The following is a 20,899-nucleotide window of genomic DNA, read 5'->3' as shown; positions in this document are numbered from 1 at the left end:
TTTACCACCTATCCTGGCTGGAGGGCTCCTCAGTTAATAATTTTTTATCACCTGTGGATTCCAGTGTGTCCTACGCTTCTTTGGATGATGCGCTGAGGTTGGTCAGGTCAGCAGGGAGAGGGGCGCAGTTGGCTAAACGTGACATCCAGTCTGCTTTCCGGCTCCTGCTCATCCATCCTTCTGATTTTGAATTTTTAGGTATGAACTTCCAGGGACAATTTTATGTGGATACGGTTCTTCCCATGGGGTGTTCAGTATCTTGTGCCTTATTTGAAACGTTCAGCAGCTTCCTACAGTGGTGCTTTACCTACATTAGTGGGTATGAACTTGTTTGCCAATATCTGGAAGATTTTATGTTCATTGGTGTTCAAGATACGGGACATAGTCTACAGGCTTTGCAAACTTTTCAGGATATGGCAAGGGAGGTAGGTGTGCCATTGGCTCCTGACAAAACTGAGGGACCCAGAACCAGAATGACGTTTTTGGGAATCAAAATTGACACTATTGAAATGGTGGCAAGGTTGCTGGCTGAGAAAGTGGAAGAGATTTCAGCCTTTTTGTCTTTGGTGATTAAAGAGCATAGGCTGGAGCTTAGGAAGGTGCAAAGGTTGTTAGGCTACCTCAACTTTGCGTGCAGAGTGGTTCGGGCTGGGAGAACATTTTGTAGGAGGCTAGGTATGTCCATGTCAGGGGCTTATCTCCCTCACCACAGGGTGCGTCTTTCGGCAGCCACTAGGGCTGACTTGTACATTTGGTTGACTTTTCTGGCTGATTTTAATGGCGTATCTTTGTTTTTTGCGGACTAAGATATGATATGGCAAATTCAGATTTACTCGGATGCTTCTGGTGCACAAGGTTTTGGTATATTCTGGGAGGGGCATTGGTGCGCCGAAAACTGGCCAGAACATTGGTTAAAGCAGGGTCGCAGTACCGCCTTTTTGGAATTTTTTCCACTTTTGGCTTTGCATGTATGGGGCGATGAATTCCAGAATAGACCTGTGTTGTTTAATGTGGACAATAGGGCAGTGGTTGATTTGATCAATTACCAAAAGGCCAGGGATTTGAGAGTGCTGAGGTTATTACGTGCCTTTAGGCTTAAATGTTTGCAGCTTAACATTGTCTTTAAAGCAAGGCTTATCCCAGGAGTCAATAATTGTATACTAGACGCTCTCGTTTGCAGTGGGCGAAATTTCGCAGGCTAGCTCCTGGGGCAGATGCTCGCAAGACTCAGATCCCTCAGTGTGTCTAGGCGTGGGGGAATGAGAATTGTCTAATTGGTTGAGAAATCAGTAGCACCCTCCATGAGACAAAGCTATCGGCAAGCCTGGGATGAGTTCTTGTGTTATGGTTACACGGTTGCTGCTCAAGGGGAGACTGTGTATGGTGAAGGTTTTTATTGGGTTTTGTGTTACACCTGATAGATAAAGGTTTTTCACACACTACGATTTCTGGCAAATTGGCTGGGATTTCTTTTTATTTGCAGTTGAGGAGGGGGAAGGATCCCGTGGGAGGGGTACTTGTTAAGAGGCTTCCTAAGGGTCTAAGTAGGGAACAGGCTGGTAGCAAGCAGCTATGGCAGCCTGTGACATTTTCTTTATTGCAACAGATGTTGCACAGTTATCTGCATCCTGCTATAATAAGTTTGAGTGTTACAAGTTCAGGTTATGTTTTATATGGTTATTTTTTGGAGATTTCCGGGAATCGGAGTTGCTAGGTTTACTGACTATAGGTAGGCATTAGCAGTAAGGACGTTTTCATTGAGGACCATAGATTGAGAATTTGGTGGAGGGCTTCCAAGACGGATCAATTGGGCAGGGGAAAATAGGTGTTCTTGAATAGGAGCAGGGTGGGGCATGCTGTCCTGTGAGGGAATGGGAGGTTTTCACAGCTTCCAAATTTTTCACTCCAGGTACCATTGTCTGCCATGAGCTGGGACGTCAGATGTCCATAGCTCAGCTGTTGGCTGTGATGAGGAAGGTACTCCTTACTTTGGGTGAAGACCCTCTCAGATTTGGCACACACTCTTTTCGCATTGGGGCGGCAACGGAGGCTGCGAGATTGGGGTGGCCTTGGTCAGCCATACATAGGATTGGGAGGTGGAGGTTCAAGTGTGAGAAATAAGTTAAGAAATAAATTTCAGTACTTTGTTGTTTCTTTGTTAATGCTTGTTTTTCCACCTAGGTCAGATTCCAAGGCTTGTAAGTTTGAAAAAAAGACTACTTGGATAGTAGGACACTCCTTCGTAAAGTGGGCTGATGTTTACGTGGAACAACAGATTTGTGGGAGATCATTGGGCCTCAACAGTGCTACACATAAGGTGGTATGGAAGGGGAATGGGGGAGTGCGTTGGGAGGGTTTGTTTCCAATGCTGTCTCTGCTGCGTCTTAAAAGAGGGACCCCTCTGGATTTGCTTGTCATTCACCTTGGCGAAATTGATCTTGTTGCCTTGTCTGGCCTAACTCTAATAAATCTGATAAAACTGGATCTGGCCGTCATCAAGTCTATCTGGGCTGACACCACGTGATATGGAGTGAATTATTAACATGGCTGCATTGGAGAGGTGCAAGGAACCATGCAGCTTTGGAGAAGGCGAGACGGAAGCTCAATAGAGCAATGACACTTTACTGTGGGAGTGTTGGAGTCAAGGTGCTATCTCACCCTTCCAAAAAAGCACTATGGGGCATCTTTTCCGTGAGGATGGGGTACATTTGTCTAAAATGGGTCAGGCCTTCTATTTACTCGAATTGAAAGATTTGATTGCTGAAATCTGGCAGGAGAATCTATGGTGCTCTAACACAATGTTATGAATTTTCTTCCTTGGTGGGGCAGGAAAACTCTATTCAGTTTTCCTGGTTGGCAGCATTTTTCTGGGGGGGTGGGCATCCTTGAGCGGGTTTGTCCATCCTCAAAGGGGAGAGGTGGGGTACACAGTCACGGGGGAAAGGAAATTAGAATGAGGGGTATTTATCAACAGGGTCAGTTCTTCTGGGTTTGTTGGGGGGGTCAACATTTGGGGGGTTAGGTTGTAGATTGTTTGGTATAAGCTTGGGGATTTGACTGATCAGACATGGCGAAATGTGTTTTTGAGAAAAATAAATGGCACCTGTTTTAATAAAGTGGCCTTTATTGCTAAACTAAGAACTTGTGGTCCGTGAGTCATTGTGCGAACAGTATATTATAACTGCGTTGGCTGTTCTCTTATTTTCGGGAGAAATAGAAACAAACAACTCAGTTATCTCTCAATTAAGATAGCAGAGGGCAGGAATGAGGATAACATGGAAGATCACAAAATAAGTTCTGGGGTGTCACCGCCACAAATTAAAAACGATGCAGAGTCCATGTGAGTGTTTCCTAGATAGACTCCACCATAATGGATTCTTTCACCATGCACCAGTCCTACGTAATAAATCTATACCGTCTTCTATGGTTTCCGTGGAAGTGAGAAGTACCATTCACTCTGTAGATATTGGAAATTATTCTAGCACACCGGCTGGGACATTTGTAAGAACTAGTCGAGTAATTTGAAACTAACATAATTTACTAGTTTCACTGCTTACTCGGGTCGGCTATTGCTTTGCCCGGATTCAAAGTATTAACATACAATTTTCCAAACAATGGTGTAAAGTAAGGAAATGAGAGAGATAAAATAGCATAATATTCACAAGAGGAAACTTTGTTTAACTCAAAATTACATCTGGCTTGACCCTGAAATATGGAGGTTAATTGTGTAAGGTGGATTCATGTAAATGACGGAAATTTCAACAGTAAATCCATTTCAGCAGACAGAAGCTAATAGTCATGCATTAGAGCATCCACGATTGGATATAATTATTTATACAGCCCACTTGAAATCTATATGCATGGCTAAGGTCAAAATTCCATCGCTACCTTGTCATGAAATAATGCAGAAGTGAGCAAAAGATTCCTTAAAAGTACACTTGTTTTCAATTCAATGTAATGTGCGACCAGACTGAAGGCTCATCGTTATTAAAACATGGTGGGTATATAAAAGGAGCATAACACATGCAAAACAGTTAATGAATAACTAATGTAAAGTTCACACTGATTTAGTAATTATTGTAAATAAAATTAAACTAAATCAGAAATTAAAAAGGAGAAGGGGCTACAATTTGGTGTAACATGAAACAAAAATTTCCAAATGCAACAATTAAAAGTCTCTTTGACATTTAAAAAAGTCCCATTGAAAATTGCTGGGCAGTTTCAAATGAGAAAGGTGGGACAGTTGTGCATCAAAATCAGTATTTAGTCTAATTAGCCCTCTCGAGAGCAGCAGCTTCATAAGATATATTTACTGCAGTCCCTTCTCATGTTGAGAGAGTTAAAAGAGGCCATTGGGACGGTTGAGCTTGAACTTTTTTGGTACATGTAGGCCTAGTTTCTGTGACGGTAATACAGGATAGTAACACGAACAATGTCACTTCAGTCTTCCGAATAAGATTTCTAGCACTTGTATATAGAGTATCGGCTGAATGGTTGGCGAAAAGTCAACAGCATTCAGGCTTTGGAATGCACTAGGCTGGTTAACAAATGACTCACATAATATGGCCAGTTGTCAACAATACAAGTCTCTTATTCCTCCTGTCAACAGCCGTGGGACATATACACTTGTCAACTCTGATGTCAAATATCCTGTCAATCCAACAAAAAGAAACAACTTTTAAATAAATAACACATGCTATATTTCTACAATGTGGTGTGCTCCACTACACAGGCGGTCATGGCACCTGTATTCTGGATAATTCATCTATGGCTGATCACAAGGTTAGGCCTGCACTTTACATGCGTGTAGAGAATAACATTTATAAAACAGCCCACGATCACACTAATAAAAGCCCAGTGACAGGCTTGGAATTCCATCCGGCCCGGGGTTCGACTGCTATTGAGATGCATTTATTATTTTAGATATTTCCGATTCATCAAGTGTTATCTGTCCACAACTTATAGTGCTCATCATTAACCAAAATTGGATAACTCAGGGGCATATTACCAAGCCCCAGCGATAATTATCGCTAAGCGCACTTAGAGCTAGGATAATTATCGCTGGGTAGCGTGGATTTTTATCACTGAGGTAACATGCTATCAGCAACGCTTTTCTCAGAAGTGATAAAAATCCTCGCGCTAACTGCCAAATGAGAGATTATCGCTGGAAAACCAACGATAATCTCTCGAAGTTTGGCGTTAGCTTGATGATAGGGGCTCACAAACTTAGCCATGATATCCACCTTCCATAGGATATCATGGCTAAGCCAGGAAAATACCAGGTGTAAAAAAAGCAGCGCTAACCGCGGTTAGCGCTGCTTTTTTAATCACTAACAGGGTTAGCGACATCCTTGATATTAGGAGAAATGTCGCTTAACAACATTTCTCCTATTAATTTTCTCTGGAACGACCCCTTTGCATCTCATTAGAGATGCAAGGGGAAGCGTAGAGAAAAAGGGCGCTAACATGCGAATTTGCGTGTTAGCACCCTGTTGCCGATAGCAAGATAATTTTATCTCCGCTTTCTTGGCTTATAAAGCCAAAAAAGCGTAGACAAATCCCTTGATAATATGCCCCACAGTTCCTGTGTTGCTAAAGTGTGCCTCCAAGTGTTTTGTCCTGCTCTGCTGTTTTGTACAGATCATCATGGTTCACTTGAAGTGTATCCAGAAGCGTAATAAGCAATAGGCTTCAGTTCCATAATGGCTTTTATCTTAGCCCAAGCTTTCATCATAAGTTCCTTACTTTTCCTCCTAGGGAAGGTTTTTTAAATCTTCTGAATAATTTAATATAGTGAAAACAGTTCACGTGAGCCATATTTTAAAGATGATCTTAAAATTTCCCTATGTTCTTGGCTTACACTTTCCTATGTTCTCGCTATGTAATCTTGCATTCCAGACCAAACCAAAACATTACCATTATTCCTCTTTTTCTTCCGGTTAACAGTTATCAAGCCCAAAACTAAATGTATCTTTTCATATCCTTTATGTGTCATAAGGGTGGGCGGAATTGGCAGATTTAATTATGGCCACCCCCTCAGCAGTTCTGAAACCTTTGTCTTTGTTCCTGTGCCTTCAGAAGACACAGTGACCTCTGCTGGATTCGAGCACCTCTGAATCTAACCAAATGCTTTAAGGATCACATTACTCACTAGTTTTGCATTACAGGAAGAAATGCATGACTTAGCCATTTAGAAGGGCCGCAGCAGAAGCTGCCACAGTGCAGCGCCTTCTGCCTGTCTGTGCACCGTATGACCTGCACCATATTGTGCATGGCACACAGGGCACGGAGGTGAGTGGGGGTACTACATGTGCACCCAGGGCCACTTTTAAGTGACCCATGATGGATGACGGCCCTGGCCAGGGACACTCATATCCAAGTCCGACAAACTTTTCTTGGCAGGATTCCTGCCATGAAAAGGCTGTCTGAAAAGGGATATTGTAAATATTGTAATCCCAATGGTGGTTCCTGCCTCGGCACTGCATGGAGATCCCTTGGACCTGGATCACCTTTCAGGACATGAACAAGGAGGCTTCCTATGGTGAGGTTTAGAGAGGCGCACCCAAGAGGAGGAGCCAGGACCTTCCACTGACAATGCCTAATAGGAAAAGTGGGCTTGGCCTCTGCAGCAACCCACTCCTACCCAGTTCACGCTGGCATTGACTTTACCCTGGGGTGGGGCTCATTGATCTTGGAATCAGGAAACAAGCACCACCTGAAAGGAAATGGCTTTGTCTCCTGTGGGTCTGGGGCACATCAGTGTTGTACATCTGCTTGTGCAGCATGATATTGCTGGGAAGCTGTCAGGTGCATGTCAGCCAGTAACAACAGAGGTACACTGTGTCTGGAAAGCATCAGTTGCATGCCAAGTGATGATAACCAGTGCTGATTTAATTCCGCACATGGAGCAGCGGAATTAGTAATAATTAAATACTCAAATTCTGCCTGTGAAATAAAAATTTCTACCCACAACTATGTTGAAATACAGTTTTAGGTGTCCTACAGAATTGCTTTACTTTTTTCAAGTTTCCCAGTGTATAGGGAGAAAAATGACCTCGTCTAGAAAGAACAGCACAATCTGTACACATGAGCATTAAAAATCTATCTGGTCGAAGAAAAGAGGGGAGAGAAGAAAGAGGATAGGAGCAATAAAAAAAGATATCATCAGCATGCACCGAAAGTTTAACCTGCTGAGAGCCAAAGTGAAAGCCGGATATAGTATCATCTTGACGGATTTTAGTCAGAAAGGGTTCCAAAGCTAAAACAAATAATAAAGGGGATAGAGGACATCCTTGTCGAACACCTCTCTGGAGGGTAAAATAATCCGAGGTCATACCGTTAACAAAGATGGAAGCCTGGGGGCCAGAGTAGAGTAGAGAGATAATAGAGATGAATCTAGGAGGGAAACCTCCCAAATGTTCAACTAACTATAACAAACGTGAAACCTATGTTTTTTTTGTGAATTTCAAAGGTTTTTTAAATGCTAATTCCTAATTAGAACGTCTGTAAAATGTATGGTTTTTTAAGTGAATATATATATATTACCTACTGGCGATAGCCAGTAGGTATATATAGTTAGGATTTTTTCTCTATGGGATTTCTGAAAATTCTATGTCTAATAAAATTGGCGTTTGTGGACGGAATTGGCTGAAATTTTCTGGAAAATGGCACATTTTGTTTCTGAGCAGCCCCTGAAAATTTGGGGGGGTTTCGTCAAGCGGGGGCCGAGAAAAAAGGGGGGTCCCAAAACGTGTTTTTAACATTGAGTTTTCCATAGGGCGGTTGGACTCACTTTTAGCTCGAATGGCTGAATGGATTTCCACAAAACTTGGCAACATTGTAGGGACTGGTAGCCCGATGTGCCTTTGCTATGTCTCAAGATATATGCTCCAGTGGTTTTTATGAAAATTAACTTTGAAAAATATATATTGGGCTACATTGGGCTATATATATGTTGGAGCCCAATGTAGCCCAATGTAGCACAATGTAGCCCAAAGATGGCCACCAGAGACAAAAGAGCCCAAATGTAGCCCAAATACCAGCCAGATGTAGCCCAACTATAGCCCAGTGAAAGTATGTACCAGAGTGCTCTAAAGAACAACTAGAGCGCTAACAGTCTTACTTATGACAAAAGTATGGCACACCTGAAGTCATCTTGATTGGAATAAAGTGTTAACACTTAAAACATTTAATTTGCAAAGGAACAAAATGAGGGGTTTCATTTTGCCATAGAAATGTTATATATATATATATATATATATATATATATATATATATATATATATATATATATATATATATATATATATATATATATATTACCTACTGGCGGTCGCCAGTAGGTATATATAGTTAGGATTTTTTCCCTATGGGATTTTTGAAAATTCTATGTCTAATAACTTTGGCGTTTGTGGACGGAATTGGCTGACATTTTCTGGAAAATGGAACATATTGTTTCTGAGCAGCCCCTGGAAATTTGGGGGGGGTTTGTCAAGGGGGGGCCGAGAAAAAAGGGGGGTCCCAAAACGTGTTTTTAACATTGAGTTTTCCATAGGGCGGTTGGCCTCACTTTTAGCCCGAACGGCTGAATGGATTTGCACGAAACTTGGCAAAATTGTAGGGACTGGTAGCCCGATGTGCCTTTGCTAGGTCTCAATATATGTGCTTTAGTGGATTTTGAGAAATTAACGTTTAAAAAAAGATATATATCTGTAAGCGCGCTCTGGGCAGCGCTCCGGTTCGCGGACTTTACGCGTACCGGAACTTCGCGTAGCGAAGCTGATTGGCTCTCCGGTGTCTGTCAACATTCTAAACAGTCCGGAGCGGCCGCCATCTTGTCTCTCGGTAGGATTGGGAGACAAGAGGAGGCCAAAACAAAGGGGGAAATGACCATAAGGGGGCATAGTATATCCTCCCTGACCCCCTAGGTTTAATGTGGAGGCTTTAAAAGGGCCCCGCGGGGCAAAAAAATTAAAAAAGATTTTTGTTTTTTTGCGTGGGTAGCGCCCGGTTCGCGAACCGGGAAGCGTTCTGGGCAGCGTACTATAATGAAAAATGAATGATAGACTTTTCAAATACTGTATGTTAATTGATTGTTGGTTTTGTTGATTATTTTTGAATTTTTTTATTTTTTAAGCAATTATTTATTATTGTGATTGTGTTTCAAAATTTAATAACATTTCTAACATTTAACTAGTTTATGAATTACATATAAAAATGATTAAAGACTCAAACAATTTTTTAATATTACATACAATTTTATTTTTCAGATTGTTTTTCAAAATTTAATAGAACGTCTAGCATTTGACTGTCCGATATGTCCTCTTGTTGAGTGAACATAAGTTCCCACATTTGACCGTCATCATAATGGAGTAAATGATCGACAGATTCTACACATTGAAGTAATTCATAGTCCCGTGACTCATCCATGAATTCTAAGTCATCAATGGGTTCCATAACTTGTTCATTGTTGCTGTCCAGAACAATTTCGAAGGAAACATTCTGCTCACCTTCCATTTTATTGCTGTAATTTGCATAAAAAATAAATATATCAGTAGTTATAGGGCACTGTTGGGTTTAAGTTCAGACAGGTACTTGTGAGTTTATAACAGAGAAGTAATCTATGGGCACTGTATGGTTTCAGGCGTGAAGTAGTACTATTAAAAAGTGCCTGTGAAGAAGCCTAAGTAAATTCATAATTATACCACAGAAACATAAATCAATCCATAATTATAATAAAGAAGCCTTTCTCAATGTCTAACTCTTACAGAGGGATAGTATATAACTATCTGAAAATGTTTTCAAATTTATAAAATAATATCTCACCTTCTAAAAACAAGTTTAAGTTGTGAGTGAAAATGATCTTGCAATGTAATTCAGGAAGTAGTAGTAAAAATGGCTGTGTTTCTCTCTCTTTCTTTATATATATTCAGGTACATAACCAATCAAATGTCAGGTAAAAAAAGTAGAAAATGAAAGTAACATTTTAATTGGTTGTCAATTCCAACACTTCAGATGTGTTTTGAGAAGTAATTTACCTCAGGGTATTTAGAGAGGTCTACAGGCTAAATGGCTAAATGGAATTCCAATCAAATTTGTGAAAATGGTAGGGATTGGTATGTAGTATGAGCTAATCTATATTTGGTGAAATTGTCTCCAGTTGCTTTTCTGTAAACTACTTTCCCACCTTTTTTGATGGTGCGCTTCCCAGGGAGCGACCAAGGTACGCGAACTGGTGAGCGCCCCGGTTCGCGAACCTTAAGCGTTACGGGAGTCCACCATTTTGTGTTTCGGTCGAATTAAGATACAAGATGGAGGGCAAATAATGTTCAGAATGGGTAGAAGGGGGCACGGTAGACTTATTTTGACCCCCTAGGTTTTCTGAGGGTGGCTGAGGAGGCTTATATGTGCGAAAAAAAAACATTTTTTAAAAAAAATTCGCGAGGTTAGCTCCCGGTTCGCGTACGGGGAAGCGCCCCAGGGAGCGTACTTTGTTGAAAATTAGTGAAAAATGTTAGAGTAAAATAATGATTGTGAGTGATCAGATGTAGGGTAGCTCTGAGAAGAGCTTTTGGGTTTATGGTACATTTAGGTACTTATAAGTAGGTACCAATGCACAGTCTTAAATTCAGAATGAAAATTCTGTTGCCCTCATCTGAGAAGTGACCTCCATCTCCTCTGTAGATATCTTGCATGTAGTAACGCAAGTTATTGTTGTACAGGGAGCCCATTCCATGGTCTTTCATGTAAGCTGAAACAGATTTGTTTACATGCTTCCTCGACTTCTCAATTTGTGGACAAAATTGGTTTGACCACCTCCATTTCTGTCTTTGGCATATATTTGAATATACCAAGGCAGTTTGAGGAAAAAGTGCCATCAATTGCTCAAAGGTGTCCTTTAAAAGCATTTCCAGACCTACCCCAGTCAAAGTGCCCAAATCATTACCTCCACAGTGCACAATTAACAGGTCAGGTTTTGGCAAATGCATAAAGGTTTTCACCAATGGTATCAATTGGTGACATTTTAATCCTCTGTGGCCAAACCACTTAATTTCCACATCTTGTAAATTGAGGTTAGGTAAATTTCTGTTCTCAGCATACCTGTGAGCCCAGTGGATATAACTATGTCCAACAATCCAGACAGAAAACATGGTGAGAGAAGGTTCTGCTGCAGTCAGATGAAGTGTGGCAATGAAATGGCAGTTGAAAAAATGAGAGTTTAAAATGAAAAAAACTGTGGAGTTTCTGTGTTAATGAAGCAGTAACAGTGATTGGTGGATTTTGATTGCTGAAAACAGAAAGTTAGGGTGCATGGATGAGTTCTTTGAAAGATGTATTTTGAATGGTCAATAAAAAGTCATTAAATGAAAGATTGCAGTGGATACGCAGGTGCACTGAGAGTTCAGAGTTCAATTGCAACATTGTTGTGTGAACTTGCAAACACCAGAGGTCTTCCAAGAGGTGGTTGCCATGCAGAAAAGGCATGAAATGGCAGAGGGGGGAAGGGTTTTCATTTGAAAAAAAGTGAGGGAAGAGTTTTGATTGGGTGACATGAGAGATATGTGTGAAGAATTACAGCATTTCTGTGCTTTTGATAGCTGCAGACTCTGGAGTGCATACCTTTTGCTCTGCTGAAGACAAATTGGTGTGTTTCTGAGACTGTTTTCAAACTCAAAGTATTTGCTAAGGTGAGAAAATATTTCTTTAATTTAGATAGAGAATAGTGTGCTTTAAGGAGAAAATTATGAAGAAAGTTGTGTTTTTCAAATGTTGCTTTGTCTCAAGTGTTTTACAAATAGATTTTGTTTCTTTGAGAACATGTAATTGGAGAAAATGTGAAGTATTAGTACTGACAGGGTGTTTTTCTGCATAGGAGCTGTGGAGTCTTTTAAAATTATGACTTGAAAATCGTTTTTGAGGAAAATGAATGGTTATAATATTTCTGACAATGACATAATGGTGTATGCTTCTTTATAATGCAATTGACTGTCTCTGATGTTATTTTTCCCATTTTAATGTAAGACCTTTCTCTGTGGCGCAAATTGCTTGTAAATATGCTCCCACCTGTGCATGGCAAATTTAGATTTTGAATGTTTGTGTTACATAGCCATGTTAAAAGTGATACAAACATGCTGCAAAGGCAATCAAAAAACGCTTTTATGTGTCTTAAGGACATTTTAAGTAATTTTCCCATGTGCAGTGTTTTGAAATTATGATTTGAAAATCGTTTTTGGGGAAAAGGAATTGTTTTTAAATTTATGACAAGGACATAATGGTGTATGCTTCTTTATAAGGCAATTGACTGTATCTGATGTTATTTTTCCCATTTCAATGTAAGACCTTTCTCTGTGGCACAAATTGCTTGTAAATATGCTCCCACCTGTGCATGGCAAATTTAGATTTTGAATGTTTGTGTTACATAGCCATGTTAAAAGTGATACAAACATGCTGCAAAGGCAATCAAAAAACGCTTTTATGTGTCTTAAGGACATTTGATGTCATTTTTCCCATATTACGTTAAAAGACCTTTCTCCGTGGGGCACATTCCTTGTAAATATGGTTACACTTGTGCATGGTAAATTTAGATTTTGACTGTTTGAGTTACATAACCATGTTAAAAGTGACCCAAAAAAATTGCAAAGGCTTTCAAAAAACACTTTCATGTGTCTTAAGGACATTTTAAGTCATTTCCCTGTGGGCAGTGTTTTCAAATTATGACTTGAAAATCGTTTTTGAGGTAAAGGAATGTTGTTAAATTTTATGTGCGCCATATGCCCCCAAATTTCTTTTTCAGGGGTGCAGCAGGGTGTTCTTGAGACACCCCTGCACCTTTGGAAAAATTCCTAATTTGCGATGAGCTAATTGCTAATCGCAAATTGCACCTTCATTCCTATGGGCATCCTGGCCCATGGAAATGAATGGGTAATTTGCAATTAGCAATTTGCTCATCGCAAATTAGGAATGGTAAAGAATCGCTATTTATTCCTTAAAATTCGCTATTTTGGAAATGCAAAATAGTTTGATGATACATATGGCGGTTGATCTCTAACAAGATAAGAAGCTTAGGGATACATTTATGATGACTGGCGCAATGAAGTGGACATCACTTACTTCATTGGTAGAGCTTTACATGTATTATCTCCTCTGTATTCTTCATCAAGCGTAACTTTAATCTGCAATCCTGAGTAGGCCTCACCTTAAACAAACCTCTGGATAGGCCACACCTTATCGTCATCATGAATTAATCATTTAAAATGCTAGGGACAGATTTATGATAGGTGTATGCCTCTTTTGCGCCACTTACAAAACACTGCCCATGGGGAAATGACTTAAAATGTCCTTAAGACACACGAAAGTGTTTTTTTAAATCCTTTGCAATTTTTTTGGGTCACTTTTAACATGGCTATGTGACTCAAACAGTCAAAATCTAAATTCACCATGCACAGGTGGGAGCATATTTACAAGGAATGTGCTCCATGGGGAAAGGTCTTATAATGTAATATGGGAAAAATGACATCAGAGACAGTGAAATGCCTTATAAAGAAGCATACACCATTATGTCCTTGTCATAAATTTACAAACCATTCCTTTTCCCTAAAAACGATTTTCAAATCAAAATTTGAAAACACTGCACATGTGGAAATGACTTAAAATGTCCTTAATTCAAAATTTGCTATTCCTTATTTTGCGATTGCACTGAAGGATTTGCAAATTTTGCGATTCCTTAAATGCAATGTATCAAACAAAAAATATGTAAAAAATGACATTAAGGATTTGGAAACTACCACCAACTTCTAGTTTGTGGTAATTTGCGAATTCTTTTCAAAAAGCTTTTTTTCCAAAAAACAAAAGGTGCCATATGACGCCAATACATGCCCTTAGGGCATGTATGTGCGCCATATGCCCCCAAATTTCTTTTTCAGGGGTGCAGCAGGGTGTTCTTGAGACACCCCTGCACCCTTGAAAAAATTCCTAATTTGCGATGAGCTAATTGCTAATCGCAAATTGCACCTTCATTCCTATGAGCCTCCTAGCCCATGGAAATGAATGGGTAATTTGCAATTAGCAATTTGCTCATTGCAAATTAGGAATGGTAAAGAATCGCTATTTATTCCTTAAAATTCGCTATTTAGGAAATGCAAAATAGTTTGATGATACATATGGCGGTTCATCTGTAACAAGATAAGAAGCTTAGGGATACATTTATGATGACTGGCGCAATAAAGTGGACATTACTTACTTCATTGGTAGGCCTTTACATGTATTATCTCCTCTGTATTCTTCATCAAGCGTAACTTTAATCTGCAATCCTGAGTAGGCCTCACCTTAAACAAACCTCTGGATAGGCCACACCTTATCGTCATCCTGGATTAATCATTTAAAATGCTAGGGACAGATTTATGATAGGTGTATGCCTCTTTTGCGCCACTGTGCGTCACTTTTATGATGCAGCGGCGGTGCAAAAGATTTGCTATGAGGCGACAAAATTACAAATTGATGCATTTAGGCAGATGTGTCATGGTGTAAAAAAAACGTGCCACATGAAACCGATGCAGCAGTGATGCAAAAGATGCACCATGTTGCAAGACAGGCCTTTGCGAATGCTAATTAGACAAATGGTATGTATCAAACAAGTTTGATGCAAAATAAGGAATAGCAATATTTGCTATTCCTTATTTTGCGATTGCACTGAAGGATTTGCAAATTTTGCGATTCCTTAAATGCAATGTATCAAACAAAAAATATGCAAAAAATGCCATTAAGGATTTGCAAATTACCACCAACTTCTAGTTGGTGGTAATTTGCGAATTCTTTTCAAAAAGCTTTTTTTCCAATAAACAAAAGGTGCCATATGACGCCAATACATGCCCTTAGGGCATGTATGTGCGCCATATGCCCCCAAATTTCTTTTTCAGGGGTGCAGCAGGGTGTTCTTGAGACACCCCTGCACCCTTGGAAAAATTCCTAATTTGCGATGAGCTAATTGCTAATCGCAAATTGCACCTTCATTCCTATGAGCCTCCTAGCCCATGGAAATGAATGGGTAATTTGCAATTAGCAATTTGCTCATTGCAAATTAGAAATGGTAAAGAATTGCTATTTATTCCTTAAAATTTGCTATTTAGGAAATGCAAAATAGTTTGATGATACATATGGCGGTTCATCTGTAACAAGATAGGAAGCTTAGGGATAGATTTATGATGACTGGCGCATCACCAGGGATGTGCCAGTCATCCTGCGCCGCTGTTCCGCCACCCATGGTGTGCTGCATTTACAATGCGGCGCAGCATGGGGCAAAAATGGCACAGATGCGTGACGTATCTGTGCTGTAAAGGTGGCGCATTGCTGGAGTTGTATCGCAAGTGCGATGCAGCTCCAGCAAGGCTCAGGGGTGCCCCATCTCCACAATGTTGCGTCAAGACCTATGCCTGCTTAAAGCAGGCGCAGGGTTTTGACGCAGCTTTCTCCTATCTGATTTTAAATGCGGCACACCATGGGTGGCAGAGCAGCGGTGCACGTTAACTGGTGCATGCCTGGGGATGTGCCATTTAACATAAATCTGCCCCTTTACATTTAAGTATGTGCAGGGGACACAGAGTCGGTGAGGCTTATCCAAGGTTAAGAAGAGATGAGTCCTGTTCACTGAAAAATTAGACATAGGCTTCACCTGCTCAGCATCGCTGGACATGGCTAAATAATAGCTGCAAAATGTTACTCTTGTTAAACAATTTTACTATTATAATCTCTGAGATTTGTCTCTTACTCTGCAACATCTCATTGTTGTTATCTTTCTTTAAAGATAAAGACAACATCAACATGAGCGATAATCTGCAATCAGTTGATTTTGACCTCATCATTGAACTTGTAATTGAAACATCAGTGGATGTTGATCCCTTGGATGATTTAAATCCTGAGGATGAAGAAGAACGTGATGAGGATGCAGATTTGTCCGAATTATATGACATAGGGTGGGAAGCTGACCTGCTTGATCCTATGGAACTATAAACATTTATTTTTAAAATTTATAATAAATAAAAAGTAAAAATGTAAACCGTTTAATTTAAAAATAAAGACACCTTCAAAAACAGGTTATGTGTAGTGTCTTCAATAAAATAATAAAATATGCTCATAAAATTAGATCAGATTCACATATAAGATAGCACAGGTAACATGAATATAAATTCCATTTCTTTTCTGCTATTTCTGTATTCTAAAATTGCCATGCACTAAAAAATCTTATATGTAAAAATGTAAAGTAGTGTTTTAAGTTTTTGATTACTGTTATTGATGTACTGTTGGGCAATAGTGGTTAATAACATTTTTTAATATATTTTACCACAGATTCAACTGCAGATCATTTCAACATTTCACCATGCCAACGAAAGAAAGACTGAGAAAGGCTGCAAAACGTCAAAGACAGCAGGTGATTGAAAAAAAGCAGCAGTCCTCTAACAAAAAGATTTGTCAAGTCAACAAGAAAGCACCGGGTAAGAGTACAAAAACATTCATAAGAAATATTTGCAGTAAAAAAAATATTACTACAGAAAATGTTTCAGTCCAGAAAAAGAGAAGCAATTCAAATGGAAAGGAAAGGCCAATCAAAAATGTTACTGCTAAAGCAAGAGATAACTCTGTGCATGATAGTAGAAGGAAACAACAGTTTAGGGACATTCGTAAACGAATGTTCCGCAACAGGATAATTGGCAATTTGTTAAAAAATATTAAGAAAGGTCAACAAAAAGTGGTTTTTTATAAGAGAAAAAAAAAGTTGAGAAAGTTATTGATCAGGCATTTGAAATTAAACGCAAGTTATTTATTTTGATAATCAATAGAATTAGGAAGCTAAACAAGGCAATTTATGATTTCAAAAGAAATAGTAGATGGAAGAGAATAGTTAATCGTAGTCATTTTTGTGAAGTTTTTTCTGGAGAATGGATGCATAGTTCAAGCTGTGAGGCATTTTTTAATGAGGAGAGTTATTTCCGGGGATAATGATTTGGTGCATGCAGTTGACACCAGTGGTCGTGCTTATGAAGTGAAAGATGGTTGTCCAGTTGAAAAAGAAAAACTTGTGACAACAGAGGCAGAAGAGGTGTTAGTGTTAGGGGAAGGGCCAACTTCCACGGGAGCGAAGACAAATCCCCACACCTCCAAGACACAGCAGCAGGAATGCGCTAACAAGGTAGACCACACTCCTATCTGCTGTATCCTAAAAGTATGAGGGAATTTACCCAAGGAGTGTCCACCACTCTCCTCATACGTGGGGTAACAGAATAGCAGATAAGGCGTCTCCGGGAGGGGTGGTCCAGGCTAGGAAACAAAGATCAAGTTAGGAATAAACACAATCCCTATGCTTACATGAAACACCCTAAAACATTGACAAGTGTGATCACTCTTGGTTCTTACCCCAAATGTAGATCGGGCCAGCGTCAACGATGAGTCCAGGCAATCAGGGAGGGGTCCAACAGGACTCACGAAGGACTCAACACACCTCTGACGCAACGTAAATGGTAAGGGCAGGTGAGGTGAACTGGCCGGCTGACTAAAGAGGATCAGGCCAGCGGAGCAGTAACACCAAAACACCATACAAAACAAACACAAAACAGAAAAGGAGTGAGGGGCACCGACCGGCTGCACAGGGGGCGAATACAGCGGAGCAGCACCCACTCAGGAGGTGAGACACCCGGCCCCTAGGAGGATAGGGCGGAGCGCTCACTCTCAAGAAGAAAAAACCACTTAAGTAAAGGGGCAAACCAAAGAGGTAACAGTGGTAGCAAAACCAGTATATAGCAAAGAGTGAACCGATAACGCCCGCAAAATGCGTGAGGAATAGCAGGGCGTCGCGTTCACTGAAAACGAAGCGGAAAAGAATACCGCTTTCACAACCAGACACCACACGCACACTCACAGGGCAGAAAAGCGAGTAGCAGAGGGTCAGGAGAGTCAGGTATCAGGCGACTAGAAGACAGAGCCCAGCAGAGCTCTAGACGGCAGCAAAACAACTCGAACAGGGACCAGGAAGTGGGAAGGGGGCGTGGTCACAGCAAGTAAGCCAAGCAATGATGGGAGGGCCCAGCTCCTCCTTATCCCCCTTAGGGAGCGTCAGGAAAGTACGGGTTTTGGTGCTAAGGGGTCAAATACAAATGCACAAACCGGAATGAAGCACACTTGCCAATGTTAATTCCTAACAGTACCCCTCCTTAAAGATCTATTCACAGGACCTGGCTTTGTGGGGTGCAGTCTGTGAAACTGTCGGATCAACCGCACTGCATGTATGTTTTCAGCAGGTTCCCAAGACCTTTCTTCCGGGGGATATCCCACCCAATCAATGAAGTACTGGAGTTTGCCTCGGATTCGTCTGGAATTCAATATTTTGCTGACTTCATATTCTGTTTCTCCGTCTATCTGTACTGGAGGGGGAGGAATTTCAGGGACAAGGGAAGGTATGTATTTTTTGATCAAAGAACTGTGGAACACAGGATGGATCTTCATACAGGGGGGAAGCTGGAGTTTAAGTGTAACAGGAGAGAGGATTTTCTCTATTGGGTAGGGTCCTATGAAGCGGGGTTGGAACTTTTTTGACCCTTCCATTCTAAGGTTTTTTGTGGACAGCCACACCTTTTCTCCTATCACGTAGTCTGGTTCCGTTCTACGATGTTTATCTGCTTGTCTTTTCATTGCTTCTTTTGCCTTTTCTAGCTCTGTCTTGGCTGCTTCCCATGTGCTCTGTATGAGGGCATGTTGTTCCTCTAAAGCGGGTACTGTGTCGTCAGGGGGTAACACAATGGGGAGCATTCTAGGGTGTTGGGCTTGAACAAAGTAAAAGGGAGAGACCTTGGTGGCTGCATGACTGGAATTATTATAAGCAAATTCAGCTAAAGGGAGTGCTTGAACCCAGGTAGAAGGAATAGTAGTTAACAAACACCTCAGAAACTGTTCTAAAGTTTGATTGGTTCTTTCGGTTTGCCCATCTGTTTGAGGGTGATATGCGGTAGAAAGCCTGTGATCAATTCCCAACACCTCACACATTCCTCTCCAGAACTTAGAGACAAATTGGGGACCACGTTCGGAAATGATAACTGTGGGCAGCCCATGCAGTTTCACCACAGAGTCCAAGAAAACAGCCACCAGTTCTTTAGAGGAAGGCACTTTCTTTAGAGGGATGAAATGACTCATTTTGGACAAGAGATCTACTACTACGTAAATGGTGGTATAGCCCTGACATGGTGGTAAATCAGTCATAAAGTCCATACTGATAGTATGCCAGGGTGCAGGGGGTATGGCTATATGCTTTAACAGCCCTGTAGGAGCACAATGAGAAGCCTTTTGGCGGGCGCATATGGCGCAAGCGTGTACATATTCCCAGACGTCTTGAGACAATGACTCCCACCAAAACCATCGGCGACATAACTCAAGAGTCTTCCGCCCACCTGTATGGCCGGCCAAAGGGCTACTATGACACCATACAATGATCTTTTGTCTCAAAGGTGAAGCAGGAACAAACATCTTGCTATCATGGTAATAAATCCCTTCCTTGATGGTGTGAAGAGGATTTTGTAACCATTCATCCGATGGGATGGTGGGTAGTAGGCTTTTGAGGTCTTCTAGAAGTGTGTGATCTTTCTCTCCCACCCCAAGGATCTTATTTTCTGGGATGATGGGAAGCGGTTGTTCTCTGTGGGAATGGTCAGCTAGTCCTAGCCGGGATAACGCATCTGCTTTCCCTTGTTGTGTGCCGGGCCTGTAAGTGATTACAAAATCATATTCACTAAAAAACAATAACCACCTCATCTGTCTGGGCGTGAGTGCTCTGGCGGATTTGAAAAATTGCAGATTTTTATGATCCGAATAAATGGTGACCACATGAGGAGACCCTAACAAATGATGTCGCCATTCTTGGAAGGACAATTTGATGGCCAACAGTTCACGCTCCCCTATGGTGTAGTTTCTTTCAGCAGGCAGCAAGGTCTTGGAAAAATAAGCTATGGGGTGCATTTGACCTGTATTTGTGTCTCGCTGGGATAGAATACCTCCTACAGCATATTGTGATGCGTCAGCCTCCACATAAAAAGGTTGAGAGTTGTCTGCGTGACGGAGAATAGGAGCAGAAGTGAACTTCTCTTTTAAGGCACAAAATGCTTGTTCTGCCTCCAATGTCCAAACAAACGGTACACCTTTTTTCAACAGTCTTGTGATGAGGGAAACTGTGTCAGAAAACCGATCGATAAAGCGCCGATAAAAATTGGCGAATCCTAGAAAGGATTGTATTTCTCGAACTGAAGTGGGGCTTTTCCACAGTGTCAATGCCTCTACCTTTTTAGGGTCCATCTGAAGGCCACCAGGTTTGATGGTGAAACCCAAGAAATCAACTTCTGAGGTATGAAAGGTGCTTTTGTCCAGTTTGGCATATAACTGGTTCTCCTGCAACTTCTGTAAGATTTTCCGGACATGCTCTATGTGTTCTGCTTCGTTTTGAGAGAATATAAGTATATCATCGATATAAACTATAACGAAAACATCGATGTACTCCCTCAGAATGTCGTTAATAAAATATTGGAATGCCGCCGGGGCATTGCATAACCCGAACGGCATTACACAATATTCATAGAGACCATATTTTGTTCGAAAGGCAGTTTTCCACTCGTCTCCCGTTTTTATCCTGATCAAATGGTAGGCACCCCTGAGATCGATTTTAGTGAAGATTTTCGCCCCTTTTATCTGGTCTAGAAGGACAGGTATAAGAGGAAGGGGATACTTGTTCTTTATGGTGATTTTGTTCAGGGCTCTATAATCCAGGCATGCCCTGAGCCCTCCTTCCTTCTTATCAATAAAAAACAAAGGGGAAGAAACAGGCGATGAGGAAGGACGGATGAAGCCTTTAGCAAGCATTTCCTCCAGA

The sequence above is a fragment of the Lissotriton helveticus genome, chromosome 3_1 (assembly GCF_964261635.1).
Source record: "Lissotriton helveticus chromosome 3_1, aLisHel1.1, whole genome shotgun sequence".
Classification (NCBI taxonomy): domain Eukaryota; kingdom Metazoa; phylum Chordata; class Amphibia; order Caudata; family Salamandridae; genus Lissotriton; species Lissotriton helveticus.
The sequence above is the reverse complement of the archived record's forward strand: the minus strand, read 5'-3'. Positions refer to the sequence as shown.